Source organism: Diabrotica undecimpunctata, chromosome 7 (assembly GCF_040954645.1).
Source record: "Diabrotica undecimpunctata isolate CICGRU chromosome 7, icDiaUnde3, whole genome shotgun sequence".
Classification (NCBI taxonomy): Eukaryota; Metazoa; Arthropoda; class Insecta; order Coleoptera; family Chrysomelidae; genus Diabrotica; species Diabrotica undecimpunctata.
The window spans coordinates 146,214,019-146,237,764 of record NC_092809.1 but is presented as its reverse complement, the minus strand read 5'-3'; the positions used below and the strand labels follow the sequence as shown (position 1 = coordinate 146,237,764).

The window sequence follows — 23,746 nt, the reverse complement described above, 5'->3', positions numbered from 1 at the left end:
AATATAAGTTGAAATGAATTTATGTAAACAAATAATAAGGTCATCTCAGGAATGCGTCTCTCAGAGAAGCCTCTCTTAAAGTCACTAAAACGTATGTTTGATTTATTATGTATAAAAAATATAAACATGAACCTATTAGATAAACTTGATTTCCAATTAATAGAAAACAAAAGCAAATTTTTCTTTTATTTTATAAAAATTATCAAAACTGTTTTTAGTTTTGATAATTTTTTTAAATGCTCTAAGTAGGTTAAAAAACAAAAACAAAGTATTAAATATTACTTTATGGACATCCGAATGAAAAGCAACAATAATATGATAACCAAAATTATCTTAGAATGTACTTTGAGCTAATTTTTTTTCTAGTAAAACAATGTTTATTCTATTTTTTAAAGCTTAACAAATTTCAATTAAAAATGGTGAAAGAACTGTAAATACGTTACTTTTAATTTAAAGCATAACAATAAAATATTTCTTAAGATGCTGTAGTTTGTTTAATTAAGAAATAGTTGTAAATTTGTTGTTGAAAACGCTTTAAAATCCATTGTTGAGCAGTTATTTAATTTGTCTGTGATTAATTATTTTAATGATTTTTGATCGTTATCGGAGATGATCTTGTTGGTCTTCTAGTTGGTTAGATGACAAAACGTTACTTACAGCTGATGGAAACGTGATACCGGCGGCGAATTTGGTGTTTGTTATGAAGCAGTTTCCGTCAGGAAGTTCTCCGCACATAACAAAATAAAGTAGACACGTGCCGTTGAGAAACTTTGGACCAATGAGCGCGCGAGGCGAGTAATATTATTGCAAAGTAGCACATTGTTGTGTTGTAGCGCGAAACTCAAAAATATCAGCCAAAGAGAACGGGAATAGGGAGCGGGAATTTCGGGTTGTTGAGGAGAGTGGAAAACACACACTGCAGCCACACACGGAAACTAAAAGCTGTGAGTGTAGACTAAGAGAGAGATATATAATATATATAAGGCGCATATTCGCCACACACATGCACATGACACATTCGAAAATAAGAGTTGAGGAGCTTTTCGCGCACCTGTCATCAGAAGGACGTTTTCTACGAGGGTAACCGGTTCCGACTGCTTTCAAAAATATGCCGACTAGCAATGGACGCATAATTCCTGGATCGCTGTTAATGAATCCGATTAGACAAAGCCTACTAAGAGGGTAGAACGCTTGCGCTCGACTTCCCCTCATGTAAGACTCACCCCCTCCAACTTCTTTACTCTTACTGTTTTACCCTTAGACATAAATTAAGGGGCGGCGTATACTTAGAATCACACACGCTTCTCTACCCTCTCTCTCCGACTTGACGACCACTAATTACTTGAAAAAAGGAGCGGTAGACGACGTTTCTCTCTCTCTGTTTTGCATAAATGCACTAAGAAATCATCTACGCCGAGGAGCGGGTTTTCTTTTTAACGAGGCCGCCCTTCTTTTTCACCCTTCATACACAATCTCTCTTTTTTTACGTTTTTCTTATTTCGCTAAACAAAACGCCAACCCCTTCTTTCTCCAGATTCGAGAATCTTCATCAACAACTCGCTCTGCGAATAGTCCGTCGCATCTTGGATCTTTTTAATTTAACACACAACTATATTTTCTTCCTGTATTCCATACTTTTTGCTAGATTTACTTTTAAAAGTTTATTTTTTATTATTTCAATGTTAATCCAATTTTTTTAACAAGCACAACAAATCTTAAACTAAATTTTTGGTTAAATTTGTACCGATTCTGTCAAGAGTTAAAAGTAAAATGTGTTATACGAGGGGGCGTCAAAAAGATTTTCCAGTTTTAAGTACTGAAATTTAACTGTTTTTTTAATAAATAACTAGCGGACCAACTCGACATCGAGTTTTTTAAAAAAGTTTTTATAATTTAAAAAAATCTACCGGGAGTGAAAATATTTTTATCAATAACTCAAAAACTATAAATGATAATTTCGTGAACTTACATTTTTGAACTCTACGTTGAATTCTCTATTGATTTGACTAATAAAAACGAAACCGGAAGTCGACCTCAAAACCGGAATGCAATTTTTAGTTCATCAAATGTCGACATGGATATCATTTAGCAGTTAATTTTGCATGCTGATCACGAATCCGGTGTCAGATTTGCTTTATCTTGACGTTTTATGTGCGTTTCTGGGCCACTTCCGGTGACGGATCGCAACCGGAAGTACATATTTAGATTTGTCTCGACGAGACCTTTCGATCCATATATACATTGTGGGGTCTAAAACTTAAAGTAAATTTTAACTTCCGGTCATCTCAAGAACGGAAGTGAATTTTTGTACCAAAAGTATATCTTGACAATCTCATACGTAATACTAATAATATTCCGAAAAAATATTTTAATTATCTAATATGGTTTTTGAGTAAAGTGGTGGACAAGAAAAGGGCTTAGCGTTTTAGTATATAAGATACCTCTGAATTCAGAAACTTCACTTGGATGTTCCAACAAAACAAAACGCTAAAGCGTATTAAAGAAATATTTTAATTGAAATAATTGACATAAGTACGTGCAAAATATTGGGCATCCTTTCTTATTCTTCTTATAGTAGGTCTTAGACCTGTTCTTGACTGATCTTAAAAGTTTTAGTCTTTATGATGTTGACTGACAGCTATTTCGCTATTTTTTAAATCCTGGTGGTCAGGTGCCTGTTGGTTTTAAATCCCATTTTATTCGATGTAATTTCTTACTATCTATTTGTATAATATGCTAGTTTCATTCATCTGCTTCTTTGTCTTTCCAATCGTACAATATATTGTATTTTAGAGAGATATCCTATTTGGTTACTTGGTATTCTATCTTCAAATGATTTTCCAGTAATTAAGGCTCTCATTACATAGGCTGATTTATTTGGTTTGGATTTTTATATTAGGTTTTTTTTCTACTTTCATAAATTTGCAAAACTGTTCTCTTTGTGCTCCATGGAGATCATGTTGAATGGATCTATGATTTTTATCCATTTTTGGTATACCAAATCTCTTATTTTGGTGTTGAACTGAATGGTTTCTACTGGGTTAATCTCAAACTTTTCTTCTAAGCATTTTTTGTACAATTATTATATATTCTGGGCTTAAAGAGACTCCATGTTTTTAATGTGTTTGGGTGGTTTGTTCCTGATTACTGATATCTTTACTAGAAACTTGCTCAGTAGCAATTTAAAATCTAACACTATATTTGGCGATGTTAAAGCTTTTACATCGTTCAAATTTTTTGAGTTATCTCTCTATTTGTTGTTATGTAGTCTATGGATGACTTTTGATGTTGTGTATTTTGCCAAATATATTGGTGTGGGGAAAACTTAATTGGAATCAGTCAAGTAAGAGTATAACTATGCAGTTTGCTCAATAACAATAATTCAAATTAGAAGCGTGGTATCACAGGGATGTATTCTATTTTCCCTACTTTTTAATATTTATTATTATTAAGATGGGTAGATGACATAAGAACAGTGCCAGGCAAACAGTGGATTAGATTGGCGCAAGATAGAGAAAGATGGAAGCAATTGGGAGATACCTACATTCAGGAGTGGATGGAAAATGGTTGACAAAGAAGATTATTATTAAGAAAATTTACGGGGATAAACATGAAAAGGGTATAAGAAAATTAACAACAATTACTCGAAGCTAGCGAAAGTATCAAGAATAATGGAAAAATGTCAAACAATATCAGATACGTCGATAACAAAGCAGTGTATACTAAGAGTATAGAAGAACTACAGCATCCCGTGATTAGGGTCAAAATCAATGCGGATAAGCAACAGCCAACAACCTGTAAGAAAGCTGACAAATTGGTTAGCAGTTAATTCAATATGTCAATGCATACGTATACCTTAGAAAAATTGTTAACTCAAAATGGGACCAGCCAATCTAAATACACTCTACAATTGAATTATAGTCACGTAGCGCTACAATCCTAGGTGGGTCTTTGCAGATTGTACTTTTTTCCAATTGTATCAGTCTTACATTAATTTTGTTCTGAAGCTATTTTCTTGTGGCATTTTAAATTAATTACTATTTAAATGGGAATAAGCCACAATTAAAGGTTAAAATACGTTTATTGACGTTTCAATTTCCACTTCGGAAATCGTTCTCATTTGAAAATTCGAAATGGTTTGTATTTTGAGAAAGATTTCCGAAGTGGAAATTGAAACGTCAATAAACGTATTTTAACCTTTAATTGTGGCTTATTCCCATTTAAATAGTAATTAATTACATTTATTTGTAGGCAAGTGGAAAGATTAATTTTTGGATAACTAATTATCTGTTATCATGATAAAATATGAACATTTTTTAAGAATTATTCATTCAACAAGTTTTTCTTCATTTGCTATAGCCGTTGTCAATCTTTCGCAACCATATGTTGATAGAGGTCTAAAAGTTGACGCATAGATCTAACTTTTGATGTCGTTAGGTAAGTGGATTTTAAAAGCTTATCCAGTGTCTACAGACAGCTGTTTGCACCCTAGAGTCTACTTTCCTATTTTGTAACTTTGACCCATTTTTTATGCATACATGTACCTTTTTAAAAATATCTTACAGAAAAGAAGGTATTTCCCATTTAATTGATTGGTCATCTGCGAATTTACAGCAGATTAATTAACTTTGAGCCGTTAGTAGTTTTGGATTTTCTTTTGCCTGATCTCATAGCTTTTTCTAATACAAAATCAAAAAGTAGGTGTGATGAAGCATCAGACTGTTTAGTCTACAGCTGGATGAAAAAAACTGCCGTTTCATGAAATAAAAAAATAAAAAGCTGGTGGCATTTGAAATGTGGTCGAACTGAAGCATTCTCAGAAGATTTTATAAAGCATTACAAACAAGTAAGAACTACACCGGATTGAAAAGCAATAATAAATATCATTTGCTATTCAATTTGATAGAGATTATTCACAATTTGAACTAAAATTTTTATTTAAATGTTTTCTACTTACACTTTAAAAACTGGTGTTAAAATCCTCATTTTCAATTAAAATTATGGTTAATTTGTATTAAATAAAGTATATAATTAAGATATAAGAAATTAATATCAGAACTGCTTACATATGATAATAGTTCAAGTATGATAAATATATAGCAAACACGCATCCAGAACAAAAAGACATTCCTGGTTTGATTTGTTATTTTGTTGAATTGAATATGGGAAGAATTAAAGAAGTATTGTTTTTCTGTTCTATTACAAAAAATTAATGGTTTTCATTCATCTGGCACTTCAAAACTGAAAATTATTTTTAGATAAAGCTCGTTTATTGAAATCATCAACATTTACATACATTATTTCTATTAAAATAAAAAAATGGTGTGTCTTCCTCGCGCATCCTCCAAATTTCGTTCTCGGTTTAGTAAGTTTTCACAATAGGCCCTTACCTTTATTATAATTTTCATTGTTTCTCTTGATTCACTGATCAACTTTCCTTTATGATTTTTATAAATATACTATGTTCCTGTGTATTTGTTTCTAGTAGAAAAATCTTAATTATTGATTTTAAAATTTTTCTTTAATTTTTTTAATTTTTGCTCTCTTTTTTTCCCCTACGTTGTCAGTTAATATTTTAGTGTCTCATACATTGGCTTATAGGTCCTTACAGTAGAGATCGTGACCTTTAGAAAAATGTAAACGGGTGTAGGGTACTATTGCACTTTGGTTGCATTGGTGGTGTAGCTAAATCGTGCAGGACATGATGCTGATAAAAAAAGCATTTATACATTAAATGTCCGAAAATCTTTTCAGACCCTAATACATAAAATACTTTTTCCAATGTAAAAAAAAATTATACTTAAATGATGGCATCTCCTGAGGTCTCTAAATCATTGATAAAAAAGGAGATGGTTGGTCTGGAGAAGCTTCAGTTTTTTAGCTTTCTCTTGATGGGCATATGCTAGTTTGCTCCGGCGATCAGATTTTATACCCTGCAGAAAACAGTCACAGGTAAATTCGCTCCTCTCTCTCATAAACTCGCACTCAAAAAATCGGTATGTTTCTTAGAAAAGATAGTTTAAAAAATGCCTTTAGTAGGTACACAATGAATAATAATGAATAGCCAGGGTAAATAGAGAATATTGTCTTCATAAAGGTATTTTGATACGTTCTATTAATAAAATTTTTAATAGTTCTCAAACTTTATAGTTATCTAAATACAAAACTACTTCTTACTAAAATTTTATAACGGTATAAGTACTATGATGTTAGAGCTTATAGTCTCTTGTTCAATATTTGATTGGGCTTTTCCGTATCAGAAGATGCCAGTGATATATTTCTTATACAATATTGGTAATTAGTAATCTACCTGGAATTTTATAATAAGAAATAGGACTGCCTATAAGCCTATCTCAATAGTATTACTTAATTACGGTTTGAATATCTTTAGGCAATCATGGAGAAACGAACTGGCACTAAAACTATTACTGTAGAAGATGTACATTTTAGTTATTCAGTTATTCCCGAAATTCCAAAGAGCGTGCAGAAAGGACATGACTCATTGAACTCCGTGGAAGTGACAACCAATCAAAAGAACAATTTTTATTAAAAATAATCCGGTGCAAAATTTTGTTGCTTTTTCTTGTATATCCAACTTAATATTTTCAAGTAAATTAGAAGCAATTTATGTTGATTCTACTTCTTCATGTACCATGTCCTTTCAGAACGTTGGTTACCAACATAGCTATCTTAATATTATTCACTGCCATCCTAAATAGCATGCTTGTATGAACACCATACCAATCTTGCAAGTTCTTCAACCATGAGGTTCTTCTTCGTCCTGGATTGCGTTTGCCTGCATTTTTCCTTGCATGATAATTTGTAGCAACCTATATTTGGGACCTCTCATAACATGTCCGAAATACTCCAGCTTTCTCTGCTTGATGCTTTTTATGATCTCAGTAGTCTTGCTGAGGCGTTCTAGTATTGTGAAGTTTCGAATCTTCTCCACCCAGGAAACTTTTAAAATTCTTCTATAGCACCACATTTTGAAATGTCGATGGAGATTTTAAATACAGCATATAATTTTTTATTAAACTTTTTACAGTTTACGGACTTAAAAATAAAGAATATGCGCCGTTGGCATTCGTTTTGCTTTCAAATAAGTTAGCAAATTCATATATGTGACTGCCTTAAGTTGTTTAAAGATGGAGTGTCAAAAATTGAACCTAAATGTTAGTCCGAAGATTGTGTACAACAATTTTGAAAAAGTGATCCATGTAGCAGTAAGTGAAGTATTTCCATCTGCGAAATTAAAAGGATGTAGATTTCATCTCGGACAGTCATGGTGGAGAAAAATTCAAAAAGTTGGCTGGTTACTGAATATTCAAAGGATAATGCTGGGCAATACCTTAGATATATGTTTGGTCTACCTTTTCTAGATCCATTAGACGTGAGTGTTTTGTTGTAGACTTTAGCGAGATATTACCAGCACAACACCAAGCGGTACAATAATTTGCTGACTACTGAGTGGACAACTATATTCCAACTATGTAATGGATAAAGGAATATAAAGAGTTAACATTAGAACATGGTAAATTATTTGGTAGAGCATGAGTAAAGACGGTAAGTTTTTTTTTACAAATTATCTGTAGCAGTTTCCTGCCTACAATACAATACAGGTACAATAGATACAATAGAGAAATATACGAGCAATATAGCGAACCAACTCTAGCACAACATACTAAACTGCAGAGATTACGATGGGCAGGGCACGTGGTCCGCATGCATGAGAATAGAATCCCCAGAAAATTATTAAATGCAAGAATGCAGGGAAAAAGACCTGTTGGAAGACCTAAAAAGAGATGGGAAGATGAAGTCGATGAGGATGCCAGGAACTGCCTGGGAACGCGTTCATGGAAAAGAACAGCGGTAAATAGAGATGGTTGGAGAAGCCTGTTTAAGGAGGCCAAGGCCCGATTTGGGCTGTAGCGCCATTGGATGGATGGAGTTTCCTGCCTAAAATCCTATAATTAGGTGTTTGTGTTTCTAGAGTAATACAAGGCTTTACAGTTTTATGTTTATTTTGGTTTTTTGCAAGTAATATTTAAAATAATGTCGATATTTGGATAAAAATTGGTATTTGGGGATATTTTGGCATGCAACATTTGAGTATTACCTCACTATTAGGTTAGTTATAGAAAACGCCACTTACATCTCTTGTGTACATACGTGGATTTCATCTTTAAGTCAGAAAATAAATTTTTCCATCATTTTATTGCAGAAAAGTATAGTTGATTATCCCTATGAACAACTATTCCCCAGATATTTCAATTTAAACTAATCGCTGCAGGTTATTTACATTAGCAAATACTTTTATCGTATCTTGCTTCATATTCAAGTAAAAAGTAATAATATTCAACTAAATTATCTAAAATATTATTTAGAGAAAAACAAAACTGAACATATATTTTAATATCCTATATTTCTGTAACGCAGCATTTCCGGATACATATTTATAGCATTTTTTTAAGCAACACCCTGCAGTTCCTTTTTGAGCAGGAAACACCCTGTATTGATTCCCTAAGGTACTTTGAAGGAGCCTATTTCTGTAAAAAATACAATCTAGTACATGTTCAAACAAATTTACATCAAGAATTCCTAAAAAAGTTTATGAATAATTGTAAGCAACAAACAATTGCAGAATCCTTACAATCAACTTCGAGATATTCCAAACAACAGACATTTAATTTTGATCTACGTGGGCAATGATGGACTTTGATATATCATTAAATAAATTGCAAAATGAAAGTTTTAAATCATTTTTGGAAAAGTACTGTCAAGGATACGTGCCGGATAAAAGTACTCTGTAAAAAAATTATGTTAATTGCTTTCACAAGGTAACTATAAAAAGAGTAAAAACACCAGTGGGGAACAATAACGTCTGGTTTGTTGTGATGGCGACTACAGATATATGTGGAAGATACGTCGATAATTTAATCATAGGCACAATTCACGAAGAAATTTTGACGAAAGGTTATTTAGTGTACTCAAAAGTACTGAAATCAACAAATAATAATACAGTTCCAAAATTTGTAAATTAAGTTCTTCTTCTTCTTCGCGCGACTAGGATTACTCCTATTTGTCTGCCTCTTATTCTGTTTCAGTCGTTGTTGACTGTACATTATCTTTCCTCCTTTTTGGCGGCCTTCCAACGGGTCTTCTGCCATACGGCTTGTTGTTTTTACAGATGTTCGCTAATCTATTTGGTCCCATTCGGTTTACATGTTCGTTCCAGTTTTTTTTCTTTGACGTTTGTCTGTCTCTTAATGGTATGCCCGCTATTAATCTTAATACTTTAATTTCGATATTGTTGACTTGTTGTTTCGTCTTTCTTGTATCGGTAAATTAAGTTTTAACAAATTTTTATCTTCCCGAGGCTGTGCTCACCAATAAAATAGTATTAATGCTTTTTAACGCTGCACCATATATGATCTAAATAGCATCAAATCTTATGATTTATTTAAATCTAATTCACTATTTGTACGTGTCTAGCACACGGTCTGAATCGCGTTGCTGAGACTATACGTCTGCAATTTCCACTTGTTATAGTCCTTTTCCATCATATTGATAGCACATTATGTATGCAAATCCTCAACAGGTCAAAAAACCATAGGCGTCACCCTATACTTGTTTTGAAATAAATAAAAAAATTAATATTTTAAGATGCCGTCAACAATTCATTATCTTTTAAAAAATCTTCTGTAAAATAAGTGTCCACTAATCTCACTATACCTTTTTTGTGCGTAAAAAACGTCGGTATATATGCCACACCATTATTGTTAGTTATACACGGGTGATTAACGAGAGAATTCAATGTTTCACGAAATAAATTAATGTAAACAGTAATTTAAAGGTGATTATTGTTTTCTATACAAGTTATCGCCTGACACAAAAAGAATACCTTCTTTGAACGATTACCTGGAATTACTGATAAGGCTTCACTAATGATAGTTTAAGTAGTTTTTATGCCACATTACAGCTTATGCCAATAATATAAATTAGAAGTTGTTTGCATCTTACATTTAATTTGTAGATGTACATTGTTCATGTCTTACCTACCTACGTTTTTGGTGTCAATATTTTGTTATTTGCATTTAAAAATGACGTCGACAACAGGTTTTATGATGTTCGTGAAATCGTTAACATGTGTTCAAATATGACAGGGGTTGGATAAGCAACAATTTATAGATTCCTAAAAGAAAGAAAAGGAAGAACTCTTTCATCTCCCAAGAAGAGTGGAGGGAGTAAACCCTTGGAAATTGAAAAAATACATAAAAACATGATAAGACGCAGCGTCCACTCATTTTTTTAACAAAGAATTTCCAACATTGGACAAAATCCAAACATTAATTAGAGAAAACGAAGAGTTACCAATCATAAGCAACAAGAAATTATGGGGACTATTGAGAGAGATGGGATTTCGTTGGCAAAAGAATAGAAGAAAATCCGTTTTAATTGAGAAAGATTACATTGTTTGTTGGAGACGAGATTATCTAAGAACTATTAAAAAGTACCGAGAAGGGAAAACAATTTTTTATTTGGACGAGACTTGGCTAAATGAAGGTCATACTGTACCATATCTATGGGTTGATACAAATGTAAAAAGTTCCCGTCAGGCATTCATCGAAGGTGTATCTACTGGAATAAACAATATTCCCGTTGGAAAAGGAAGCAGACTCATAATAACCCATATTGGAAACGAATACGGTTTTGTCAATGGTGGATTATTAAGTTTTGCCTTAAAATCAACCAAAGATTACCACGAGGAAATGACTGCTGACGTTTTTGAAGAATATTTTGAGCAAATGTTGGATTTAATTCCAAAAAATTCTGTCATAGTCATGGATAATGCTAGTTACCATTCAAGACTAGCAGAAAAATTGCAACAACGGCATGGAAAAAAGGAGAGATAATCGAATGGTTGGATAAACACGCAATTGAGTACAAGGAGAATTCGACAAAAAATGAATTATTACCTATTGTAAGGCAACATAAAGCAGCTTATAAAAATATATATAATTGATGAAATGGCATTAAACCGTCATGTAATTATTTTACGTTTACCCCCATACCACTGTGATCTGAATCCGATAGAAAATAATATATGATATGGTCTCAAGTAAAGGCTGAAGTCGAACGCAACAACAAAACTTTTAAATTAGAAGACTTACAACAATTATTAGAACATTCCTTATCAAAAGTAACTCCAGAAAATTGGAAAAATGCTGTTAGTCATGCTCACAAGGAAGAAAATAAAATGTGGAATTTGGATAATATGACTGATGCAATGCTGGAACCGGTAATAATTAACATTGGAGTTGAAGATTCCTTAGATTCTGAAGAAAGCAGTGAATCTGAAATGGAATTTGATTAAAATAATATTCATTTTATTACAAATCGGCCCCTGTTACGGCCACAAATTATTTTATATATAACCAATAAAATAAATTTTCTTACATTTCTTGCAAATTCATTAGTACACTCCGACACTGGCAACTTTATTTAGGGATTAGTAACCCTCAAAACTATTGTATTCTATTCTGCTTCAACCTTTATACCTGGTGGTCATACTCACATAAAATTTCCTATATACTTCTGTAAACTTGTTGACAAATATCTATTTTTCATTGAGTCACCTTTATCAACAGTTTAGGGATTTGCATACATAATGTGCTATCAATATGATGGAAATGGACTATAAGTGGGTAAACAATGAAAAAAAAAAATTCACTAACATTCCACTACCACTTGAATCAGTTAACTAGGTTAACATGGTTAGATGCAGCTGTATACTACGCCAAATATATCGAACTAAGATACTTCTAGCAAATCGATAAAAGATTGCCAGGATATTTGACAAAAAAAATCTTGGTTTTATCATCAGTGAACCTTAAACTTAACTTAAAAGCAACTTTGGTTTTAGAAGTGAAACAATAAAATATTTGAAGAATCAGCAAATGTCATTAGTTGAGTCGATCCAAGAAATTGTATCGCTGGAAAAATTGGTCAAATAGTATTAACAAAACTCAAAGATTTATTAACAAAAAACAAAGGATTTCTAAAAACGAAGAAAATATGTTGAAGATATAAATATGGATCCGGCAGCAGTGACAAAGTGTAAGTATGCACCGATAACTAGTGTGGACGTTGAAAGAAGTTTTGTGATTTATAAAAATGTTTTAAGTGATTAGCGCCGAAATGTTACGATTGAACATTTAAATAAGTATTTCATGCTTTGAACAAAAATTATATATTTTCCTTTATTTCAGGAAAGTCGATAAACGTTATGTTAAAACATTTTTGTTTCAGTTATACTAGTAGTTTCAAAAAGATATGTCCTGAATTAAATCACGCATTCCGGGGACAAAAATAATTTGATTAAATCCAACTTACCTTAGTACAAAAGTGTACACAAAAAAAGTTACAGCCCTTTGAAGTTACAAAATAAAAAAGGTTTTTTTTTGCATTATCCATATCCATAAAATGGACACGTTACTTTCTTGTTCTAAAAGCATTTTTTATACAAAAGAAACAACAAAATCTAAGCGCACAGAAAAATTTTAAGGGGGGTGTGCAGCCCTAAATCCCCCCAAACTTTTGAGTACGTTCAAATCAAATGAATTTTGTGGCATCATTAGTTTAACACATTATTTTTAAATTTTTTTTGCCACTTATCACTTTTTTCAAAAAACATTTTTATTGAGTTACAGCCCTTTTCATTAACCTTCCCTGAAAACTTATATAATGTTTATGTTAGTAAGTTACACGGGCGAAAAAACAGAAAATTAAGTGTGATTTTGAATTTCAAATATCCAATTCAAAAGAAACTTTTTATTTATTCTAAGGGACTTTCGGCTCTCGGTAATAATGTAGTCTTCCATTCTGCGTTTAAATTTTTCAAAAATATTTATTAGATTTCTCAGGATTCGAAAAAAATGAATGCATTTAAAAAGCATTGGCCCGAAATTTTGCGCCTACGCTCAAATGAATTAACAAATACAAAAAATGTCTATAACCTCTATAAATATGATATTACAATAAATGCTCAAAATGACCCCCATTTTCTTCAATACACATTCGGTATCGTTTTAATAAGGAAAACCGAATGCGCTGAAAAATCATATTTTTCTGACGAACTTGATTTGCAGGTTCAATTATTCTAAGCCTCAATTGTTGTTCGTCCTCTATTGTTATAGAATACACTTTCTCTTTCATAGACCCCTTAACCAATAACTATTGAACCGTTGTTAAATGATAGGGTTTAAGTAGCTGATCCTTCAAACGCCTCCAAACCCTTACGTGAGGAACATTTAGTTGAGCAGCTATTACCCTTGTACTTGTTCCAGGGACTTCTTCAATGTTTTCTAAAATGTCTTCATCAGTTGCATCCATTATTGGACGACCACTATTGCCAGCAACTTGCGGTTGAAATGTACCCGTTTCCCGTAAACGACGATCAATGGTCAGAAATAATCGTCTATCGGGTGTATTTCGATTGGGGTATTTTACTGCCTAACTCCTTGCGGCTGCTGCAGTATTTCCTTGACATTCGCCTACGATAGTCCCGATAGTTTATTGAAATCATAATTTATTCTTATCCAACTTACCCAAAGGCATATCTGCCATTTCCTGAAATGTGTAGGCCATTGTAATATCAAGATTTTTAATATTAATCTTATTCACATAATAAATGATACCTTCAAATTATTGACTAATATTGACGAAACTGTTTGTAATTATTGTATCCGTAGAAACTAATTGTAATTTTATGGCGAACTAGGAAAAAACTAGTTTTTCGAAAAAGTGATAGAAGGCAAAAAAGTTTTAAAAATAGTGTGTTAAACTAATGATGCCACAAAATTCATTCGATTTGAACGTACTCAAAAGTTTGGCGAGATTTAGGGCTGCACAACGCCTTAAAAGTTTTCTGTGCGCTTAGATTTTGTTGTTTCTTTTGTATGAAAAATGCCTTCAGAAGAAGAAAGTAACATGTCCATTTTTATTACAAAATGTCAGGTAGATTAGGAGATAATGCAAAAAAAACAATTTTTATTTTGTAACTTCAAAGGGCTGTAACTTTTTTTGTGTCCACTTTTGTACTAAGGTAAGTTGGATTCAATCAATTTATTTTTGTCCCCGGAATGCGTGATTTAATTTATGACATACCTTTTTGATCCACCCTGTATTTTTATTTTTGCTTATATTGTTTTATTTTTTAATTTATTATAGGTACCTAAGTACTACTTCTTAAGCTAAACTTAGATATAATATATTTTAGACGAATTTTCGTAAAATTATTTGTCAAAATGTATATGCGTATTTTCATGCTTTTTTATAAAATCGTTGTCTTTTTGCAGTTCTTTATGCTTTTGAAACCGAACTCTAGTAATAATTGTGTACAAATATCGATCTTTCGCAATATAGCTTTTTGTTTGTCGTAATCTTTTGGTCCACAAACTTCATGCATCTGGCTTTGGTGACCTCATTGTTAATTGGATTAAAAGTTTTCTGATGGGACGTACACAGCAAGTACGGATTAACAATTATATTTCAAAAGAATTCCATTGTTATTCTGGTGTACCACAAGGGTCTCACTGTGGTCCTTTGTTTTTTAACTTGTTCATTAAGGATATTGGTAAGGCTATCAAAAACTCACACTTCCTGCTATTTGCTGATGATCTTAAGCTATTTCGTTGTATACATAATAAATTGGATAGAGATCTCCTGCAAGATGATGTAAATAATATATTTTTATGGTCAAAACAAAATGGTTTAAGCTTAAATCCAACTAAATGTTCTTGTATTTCATTTAGTCGTATAAATAATCTAATAGCTAATAGATATGTTCTTAATGATGTACTCTTGGATTCAGTTACTGAGATAAGAGATTTGGGTGTATTGTGCATGGATTGTGCATTGACATTTAGAAGCCATTTTCTTAAAATTAAGGAAACAGGATTTCGTAATCTTGGTTTTATTTATCGTAACAGTCATGATCTCTCACCTATTGTATTTAAATTATTGTATTGCCCTCTGGTACGCTCAGGTCTTGAATACTGCTCTGTTGTTTGGTCCCCATTTCATCAAGTATACATTGATGGATTGGAGAGCGTTCAGAGGAAGTTTCTAAGATCTTTAGCTTTTAAAGCACATATTAATATAAAAAATACTGAAAATTATTTCATAGATTATTCTATAATAATGTCTCAATTTAACATTGCTACATTGAAGAACCGCAGGTTGAGAGCTGATATGTTATTTTTGTTAAAAATTATAAACAACTTTATTAATTGTCCTTCGTTATTAGCCAATGTACACTTAAACCTAATACATAGAACTCGACACACTGCACTCTTTTATATTCCTGTTCATAGGACTGATTATGCTCGTCATTTTCCCTTGTCGAGAATGCTGAGCTCTTGCAATGACCTCCTATTGGATCCTTTCTGTACAAACATTAATGCTTTCAAAAGGCAACTTAAGAATCTAATTATCAATCTAGATATGTGATATTTTTTTATATATATATATTTTTTTAACTTTTGTGATTTGATATACTGTTTTAATGTACAAATTTTAACTGTTTACTTGTTTCTTTGTTATTGTTTGATGTTTCTTGTACATGATCTTTACGTTTTACTATTTGTTGTATTTTATTGTAAATGGTTCAACCATTGAAATAAATAAATAAATAAAATGTTTATTATTCGGATGTCGAATGTCAACCTCCCTATTGTTCAGTAATTGCATTAAAGTTTAAGATTTTATTATATCCAACACCTAACCGCGATTGAAGGTAAAAAATGAAATTTAAAACAACGCAAAGTCAAAGTAAAAAAACACATATGTTGTCTACAATCATACACCTAAAGTCAGGTAGTAGTTACCTTTTTACTCGTTTCTAGGAACTAAATGACCCTTCATAGCAAAGCCCCCTAGAGTCAAAGTAAGCGTATGTTGCTGTCACATATATCTACGTGACATATCCTCATACATCATTATTTGGCACGAGCTATGGTCTGATGTAGTCAGGTAGTAGCGGTTTTGTTTGTCCCTTTGTTAGTTTTTGGAAAGTGGCGCAATAAATCCCTTTTTACCTGTTTGTGACTAGGGTTGAAGGAATGTATAATACCTATTTCACGTTTAGCTTTATATATAATATTCATCAGATTATGCAGTATATTATAGGTAGTAAACAACGATTTTTTTTTGTTAATTTGTTGCTTTATTTGGGATATTATATAATACTCTTTGACTAAATGATATAAAAACTTCTGTATAGCCGTGCACACAGTTCTCAGAAGTTCAGAATAAAGCAAAATATTTATTAGGCAAATTGATTGTTGATTTACATTGAAGACGAATGAATGATAAAACAAATGTATAGAATAGAAAGATACCGCTCAATCAACAGTAATTAACGAACAAAAATTGATTTTGAACACTATGACAATCTGAGTTATAACCTGATCAATTTTACAGAAGAAAAATTGTTTAGATTGAAAAAATATATAAGAAACATTTTAAAAGACGAATTTTCTGAAATTCTCATAGGAAAGTCCAAATTTGCTTTATATTATCATACCTTTACTGGTTTATTGTCGTATTTACAGTTATTTCTACAATTTTAGGTTGCAAAACAGTCATAAATAGCTTAAGAATATTTTAAATACCCCCAACAATTTATTTACAGCTTTCGGCAAATTCAAAGACGACAGGTAGACAAAAATATAGTATTTGATCAATTTCCTGGAAAAATTGAAATATATGATAGACATAGGACTTTGTGTCAACGTTTTAGAGCTGTCATCATCATATAAATAAAGAAGCGACGAAAAAAATAAATTCAAAATATAAATAAATCTTTTTTAGATTTTAGCGATGACCAAATTATAAAAGAGAACAAAAGAGACCAAGAAGAGGTTGTAATAATTAACGCGTACAGCAAAGAAAGAGAAATTCACAAAAAAAACTTAAAAAATGACTAAAACACTCGGAAGACACTCGGAATATTAAATTCATGACTGTTTTGTGAGTTTTCTTGTATTATGAGTATTGTGAGTGGACGTTAGAGGCTAGAGAGCACTGCTGAACATAGGCCTCTCGCATGCTTTTCCACATAGTCTGATTTTGCGCTATCTGAATCCAATTTGTAGTCACTATTTTTATGTCATCTGTCCATCTCGTTGGGGGGCCGACCTCTATTTCTATTAGCTTGTATTCGGGGTCCACTACTACTACTACTACTTGTCGGTTTATAACGTTCTCCGCCGTTTTCCGACTTCCAATCGCCACTTAGACCGGTTGTTCCATAGATCTTCTTCTATGGCCCTCTCTCTCAGTTCTTTATTTATTCCTTCGCTCCAACTTTTTCTCGGTCTACCTCGTTTTCTCTTTCCTTCTGGTTGCCACTTTAGTATTCCTTTTGGCATTCGTTGTTCGTCCATTCTTTGTATGTGTCCGAACCAGATAAGTTGTTTTGTTGTTAGCTCATCTGTGATTGTTTGTTTGATTCCCATTATTTCTCTAATGCGTTTGTTGGTAATCCTTTCCCTTCTAGATCTTCCTGCGGCTCTTCTCCAAAAATCCATTTCCGTCGCTTTCAGCGTTGACAGTGTTCTTTCTTTCAGTGGCCATACCTCACAGCTGTATAAAGTGATACTTTTTACTATATATATATATATATATATATATATATATATATATATATATATATATATATAATTTCGGTTTACAACGTTCTTCGACGTCTCCCGATTTCCAATCTCCATCTCATTCTATCGTTCCATAGATCGTCTTCCACTTCTCTTTCTCTGATTTCTTTATCAACTCCTTCTCTCCAACTTCTTCTAGGCCTTCCTGGTCTTCGCCTACCTCTTGGTTGCCATTCAAGAATTTGTCTTGGTATTCTATTCTCCGGCATTCTCCTTACGTGTCCGTACCATCTGAGTTGTGTCGTTTTGATGTCACCAACAATATTATGTGTAACCCCCATGATTTCTCGGACTCTCTCGTTTGTTATTCTGTCGCGTCTGGAGATTCCCGCCGAGCGGCGCCAGAAGTCCATTTCTGTTGCTCTAAGCATTTTCTCTGATCTGTCTTTTAGGGGCCACACTTCGCATCCATATGTTGTGATACTTTTTATTATGGTGTTGTATATTCTTCTTTTGTTGTCTTTGGAGATGTTTTTATCCCACAGTACGCTGTTTAGTAAGGCTATGCCTTTCCTTCCCTGTGTATTTCGTTCCTTAATGGCTGCATCTAATTTTCCGTCTTGAGTGATTTTTACTCCTAGGTATTTGTAGTTATCACATATTTTGATCTCTTGATTTTCCTCTACGAGAAGGTTATGTTGATCTCCTCCGATACTCATGTACTCAGTTTTTTCCATATTCACTTCCAAACCCCACTCTGTAAACTCTTCTAATAGTTTTCGCATCATGTAACTAAGGTCTTCAGAGTCCTGTGCGATGGTGACCTGGTCATCCGCAAAGCACAGAGTGTACAAAGTTAAGTCTATTAGTGGTATGCCCATATTCGTACTTTTTTTGTTCCATTTGTTGAGTGCTGCTTCGAGGTATATTTTGAATAATGTTGGGGATATACAGCATCCTTGTCTTAGTCCTTTAGTCACTTTGAATCCCGGTGTTATCAGATTTCCTGTTTTAATTCTTGTTGTTTGTTGGTAGTACAACGTTTTTACTGCTTCAATCAATTCTATATTTATATTTGTTTTCCCCAGTGCCTCCCATAATTTATCAAGCGGGATACTGTCATATGCTTTCCTAAGGTCTACGAACGTCAGATGGACTTCTTGGCCACGAGCAACTTTCTTTTCAATTATCTGAGTAATAGAGAAGACATGGTCTATTGTAGATCGACCTGCACGAAAACCAGCCTGTTCTTCGGCTTCCATATCTTGGTATTCTTCTTCTATTCGATTTTTTATTATTTTCCCATATATTCTGCTAATACTACTAGTAACTGCAATTCCTCTATAGTTTTCAGGTTTCGATTTATCTCCCTTTTTATGGATGGTGCTCATATGCGATTCTTTCCATTCCTCAGGTATTTCATGTTTATTTATGCATTCCTGGAAAAGTTGTCGTAGTCGTTGAATTAGTATTTTGGGTCCATGTTTAATGAGTTCCGGAGCTACATTTCCGGGGCCAGGTGATTTGCCATTCTTTAGATGTCTGCATACGGTTTCGACTTCTCTCTCATTTATTCTGATTGGTGACCCTATCAGCCTGACGCCTTGTAAACCATAGTTCTCTATCTGTTTGAAGGGCTCTCTTGTCTCTGTTAGTAAATCTTTAAAGTATTCTTCCCAAGTTTGCGGTGATATGGACTGGATAATATCTCTTTTTTTGTTGTTTCTTAAATTTTTTAACAGTTTCCAGCTTTCTGAACTTTGGCTTCCACCAATGTATGTATTTATCATGGTGCACTTTTTTTCCCAGGATTCATTTTTCTTTTGGCAAATTTTTCTTCTGACCATCGCTTGCATTCTTTTGTATTCGATTCTGTCTTCCACATTTTTTGTGTTCAGATATTTTTGATACAATTTTTTTTTCTGTGTTATTTCCTGCGAAATATCTTGATCCCACCAATATGGTTTTTGTTGTCCGATCTTTTCATATCGCCCTAGTGCTTCTAGGGCAGCGGCGTGTATACATTCTTTGATGGTTTTGTATAACTGATTAACATTCCTGGTATTATCTTCCGTTTCAATTAGTTTTTGTTCCAGTCTACGTTTATATAGTTTTCTAACACTTTCTTGGTGTAAACTATTCAAATTGTATCGTACTTCTTGTACTTGCTCCTTTGTATGGTTATCTTGCGGCGTTTTCTGTTCTCTTTTATGTGGGAATGAAATATCTGAACGTAGGAGGTAGTGGTCACTGCCACAAGTGGGTCCTCTACATGCTCTTACGTCTTTTGTTTTCAGTCGACTTTTTTGTTTAAGGATGACATAGTCTATAACTGATTTTAAGTTTCGGGTTTCCTGAGTCCACGTATATTTATGAATGTTTCTATGTTGGAAATATCCATTCATGATTCTGAGTCCATTCTGATCACATATATCTATTAACCTTTCTCCGTTATTGTTTGTATTATCTTCTCCATATCTACCTATTACTTTATCGTTGTTCTTTTTTCCGACTCTGCTGTTGAGGTCTCCCAAGATTATTATTTCTCTTGTGTTACCCACCTTTGTGATTTCTTCATTCAGTTGTTCAAAAAAGTTATCTTTCACATTTACAATCGCATCGTCATTGATTGCATATATGCCCAGAATGGTCAGTCTGTATCCTTTTATACATATATTCATTTTTATCATTCTTTCGTTGATACCTTCCCATGATGTGATGTATTTTCTAAAGCGACGGTGTATCATAATGGATACACCGTCCCATAATGCATAATAATACTTTTTACTATAGTCTCATATATCCTCTTTTTATTTTCTTTGCTGATGGATTGGTCCCATAAAATGGTGTTTAACATTGTGATGGCTTTTCTCCCTGACGTATTTCTCTCTCTTATGGCTTTGTCTGTTTCATATTGTGAAATCGTGATACCTAGGTATTTGTAGTCACAGCAGTGCTTTATCGTAGTGTTATCGTCTAATATGAGATCTTTTTGTTCTGCTCCAATGCACAGGTATTCGGTTTTCTTTTTATTTACTTCTAGACCCCATATATCATACTCTTCAATTAATTTTCGTGCCATATAGTTTAAATCTTCATAATCTTGAGCCATTATTACTTGATCGTCTGCAAAGTTAAGCGTATATACCATAATATTGGTGAGCGGTATCCCCATTGTCCTGCATTTTTGTTTCCATCTTTTTAAAGCACTTTCGAGGTATATTTTAAATAAAGTGGGAGACAAGCAACATCCTTGCTTTAATCCTTTTGATGTTATAAATCCTGTTGTTATTTGTGTCCCTGCTTTTATCTTTGTTATTGGTTGGTTGTATAGCACTTTGACGGCTTTTATTAATTCTATATTAATATTCGTGCTTTCCATTGATTGCCATAGCTTCTTCAGTGGAACGCTGTCGTAGGCTTTCCGTAGGTCGACGAACAACAACAACAACATTCGGGGTCTCCATTCCAAAATTCTTTTTGTCCACCGGTCATCAACTGATCTTGCTACATGACCTGCCTAGTTCCACTTTAGTGTTGTTATCCTTTCAATAACGTCTGCTACTCCTGATCTTTTGCGTATAGTAGCATTGGGTATTCTATCACGTAGAGAAATCCCCAACATTATTCTCTCCATTGCCCTTTCCGCAACTTGTAGTTTACTCACTGTTGTTCTTGTGGATGTTAGGGTTTCTGCGCCGTAGGTCATCACTGGCAAAATACACTGATTAAATACTTTTCTTTTCAGACACATTGGAATCTTAGACCTAAAAATATCCTTCATCTTGCCAAATGCGGCCCAAGCGAATTTTATTCTTCTTTGTTGTGAGCTATATGTATCGTGTATAAATTGTAGATGACATATGTGTCGTACTTCCTAATAATCCGTTATTGTTACATTCACAAAGTATTTTATATATGCAGTTCTTTGATCTTGCTTGTATGTTTTTGGGTTTGGTTTTGGACATGATAAATCCCAGTGTGTTGGTGTTTTGAAAGTTGCTGTGATGGCTTACTTATTTCCTATCCTGTTAAATTTTTTTGATATGCCCTTTACATATGGTATTGTTGTCATCTTTGAATACATTTTTGTAAGTGTTTTTGAATTACCTGCGGTGTTTGCTTTCTCCAATGTTTCGAAATTCCTTGGTGGAAATGACAATGGCTAGTCATTTTTTGTCAAAATCTTTGTCAGCAGCCTTTTTCTTCCTGAAATGCATTTTAATTAGAGGACGTGGATCGGGTGCTATCTTATAATAATTGAATAATTCTCTTTTCGACATTTACGTTGCTTTTTGAGTGGTAAATTAAATATCTGTTGGTTTTCTGTAAAATTTGGTAACATTACCATCTGTCTTCTTTTGTGAAAGATTTTCTAATGTTCATTAGACATGTATTTAACGCTTCTGGTCCGTGAGGTTAAATAAAGAACATAATCATCTACACATCTCCACCATATAGTGGGTAGTTTATCCTGTTCATGTATAATGTTTTGTTCGAAAACAGTTTAAAGGTAAGTATAGTTCATTTCACGGATTTTGTCGGATGCGTGAAATCACACTCGAGGCATATTTAGAGTTACATCTGTTATACCTGTCATATAGATAAGTTCGAATCTAAAACGCGGATATACGGTTTTTAATTCTGCACCTAGATAACTGCATCTATTATATAAAAAATATTCAATACAAAATTCTTTACTTAATTTACATTCCTAGTATATGTCATGTACAGATCGTTTCAAAAAGATTTAAGTTTAAAGTAAATATCGGTATTGTATGTTGCTTAATATTGCTCACGAGTACGCGTGAGGTCAATTATAAATACGAACTATTTTTTTGTAGATATCAAACCACAATAAGTTACAAACTTTTGACTTAGTACAATAACAAAAATGCCTGGAACTACTATTTCTGGAGAAAATCGACAAGTTATTCTCAATTTATTGAAGTTTTTTTTAAAAGTGTCGTATTAACGTATATGACAATATAAAGGACACGAAAATACCGGTAAACGCTTCTTGTTTTACATACTGGAACTAGTAATGGATTTGTTGAAGATGTTGGGTTGATATTTCCCACCAAATTTAAAAAGTAAAGACTATCATGGTGCGATGAATAAGAAGATTTTTAAAAATGGGTCTGCAAAAAACTCATACTAATGTTGGAGGAACTTTCTCCAATTATTATGGATAGTACCTTATGCCATAGTTCTCTGGTAGAAAAATTGCCTTTACGTTCTTGCGATAAAATCGCAGTTCAAAGAATGGTGATTAGTAAAAAATATGAATTTTGAAAAAGATTCCTGCAAAACAGAGCTATTAAATCTGAAGAAGCCACAAAACATCAAGAACGTTATACGGACGAACTACTGGAAGAACTTGAGAATCGGGTATTACACCTACTGTATCAATATCAGTGTCAGTACAATCCGTTGTTCTGGGAAATTTGTATACCTGAATTTTGGTTTGGGCTTAGTGGGTAAAGCACATAGAAAAATTAATTTCAGATAAATGGACGAAGCTTATCACTTATGACAAAGAGGACATACTAGTTATAGATCTAGTAGACAATTCAGACGAGGAAGCCGGGCTGAAGAGGACAACTGATTTTCATTTTTTAAAACAAATATAACCAAATTATATCCCGTGTTAAAAAAGGGAAAAATAAACTATAATCAGGTGTGTGGTATTTGGAGGATATTTAAACTAGATTTCAAATCATCAATGAAAAATAGGTATATTAGTGATGAAAAATTACTAAACAGAAACTTGCTGTTCAACATATTTTAAAATAATGGACACCAAAATCATATCCTCAAAAACATTTTTGACGGTCCCAATTATATTGGAATAGTACAATCAATTTAATATAAAAAAAACTGCCATTGATAAAGCATTTAAGCTCTTCTGTGATTAAAATTTACGCCGGTCAAACGTCACAATCACTCAAACAGAGAACAACACAACACAAAAGTTACTATACAAAAATGAAAATTACATGTGCAGAGGTTGACCATCATTTAAAAACTGGACACTATTTTGATTACTTAAATAGTGTAAGTAATTATAAAAAGATTATTTTTAGAAA

The 23,746-nt window shown here is 32.9% G+C and overlaps 1 protein-coding gene across 3 annotated transcripts in view; it reads right to left on the bottom strand.

Moving 5' to 3' along the window:
• The window catches only part of lov (BTB/POZ domain-containing jim lovell protein), a 514,518-nt gene that overhangs the window by 52,948 nt on the left and 437,824 nt on the right, over positions 1 to 23,746 (bottom strand). The gene's annotated exons all lie outside the window — the stretch shown is intronic.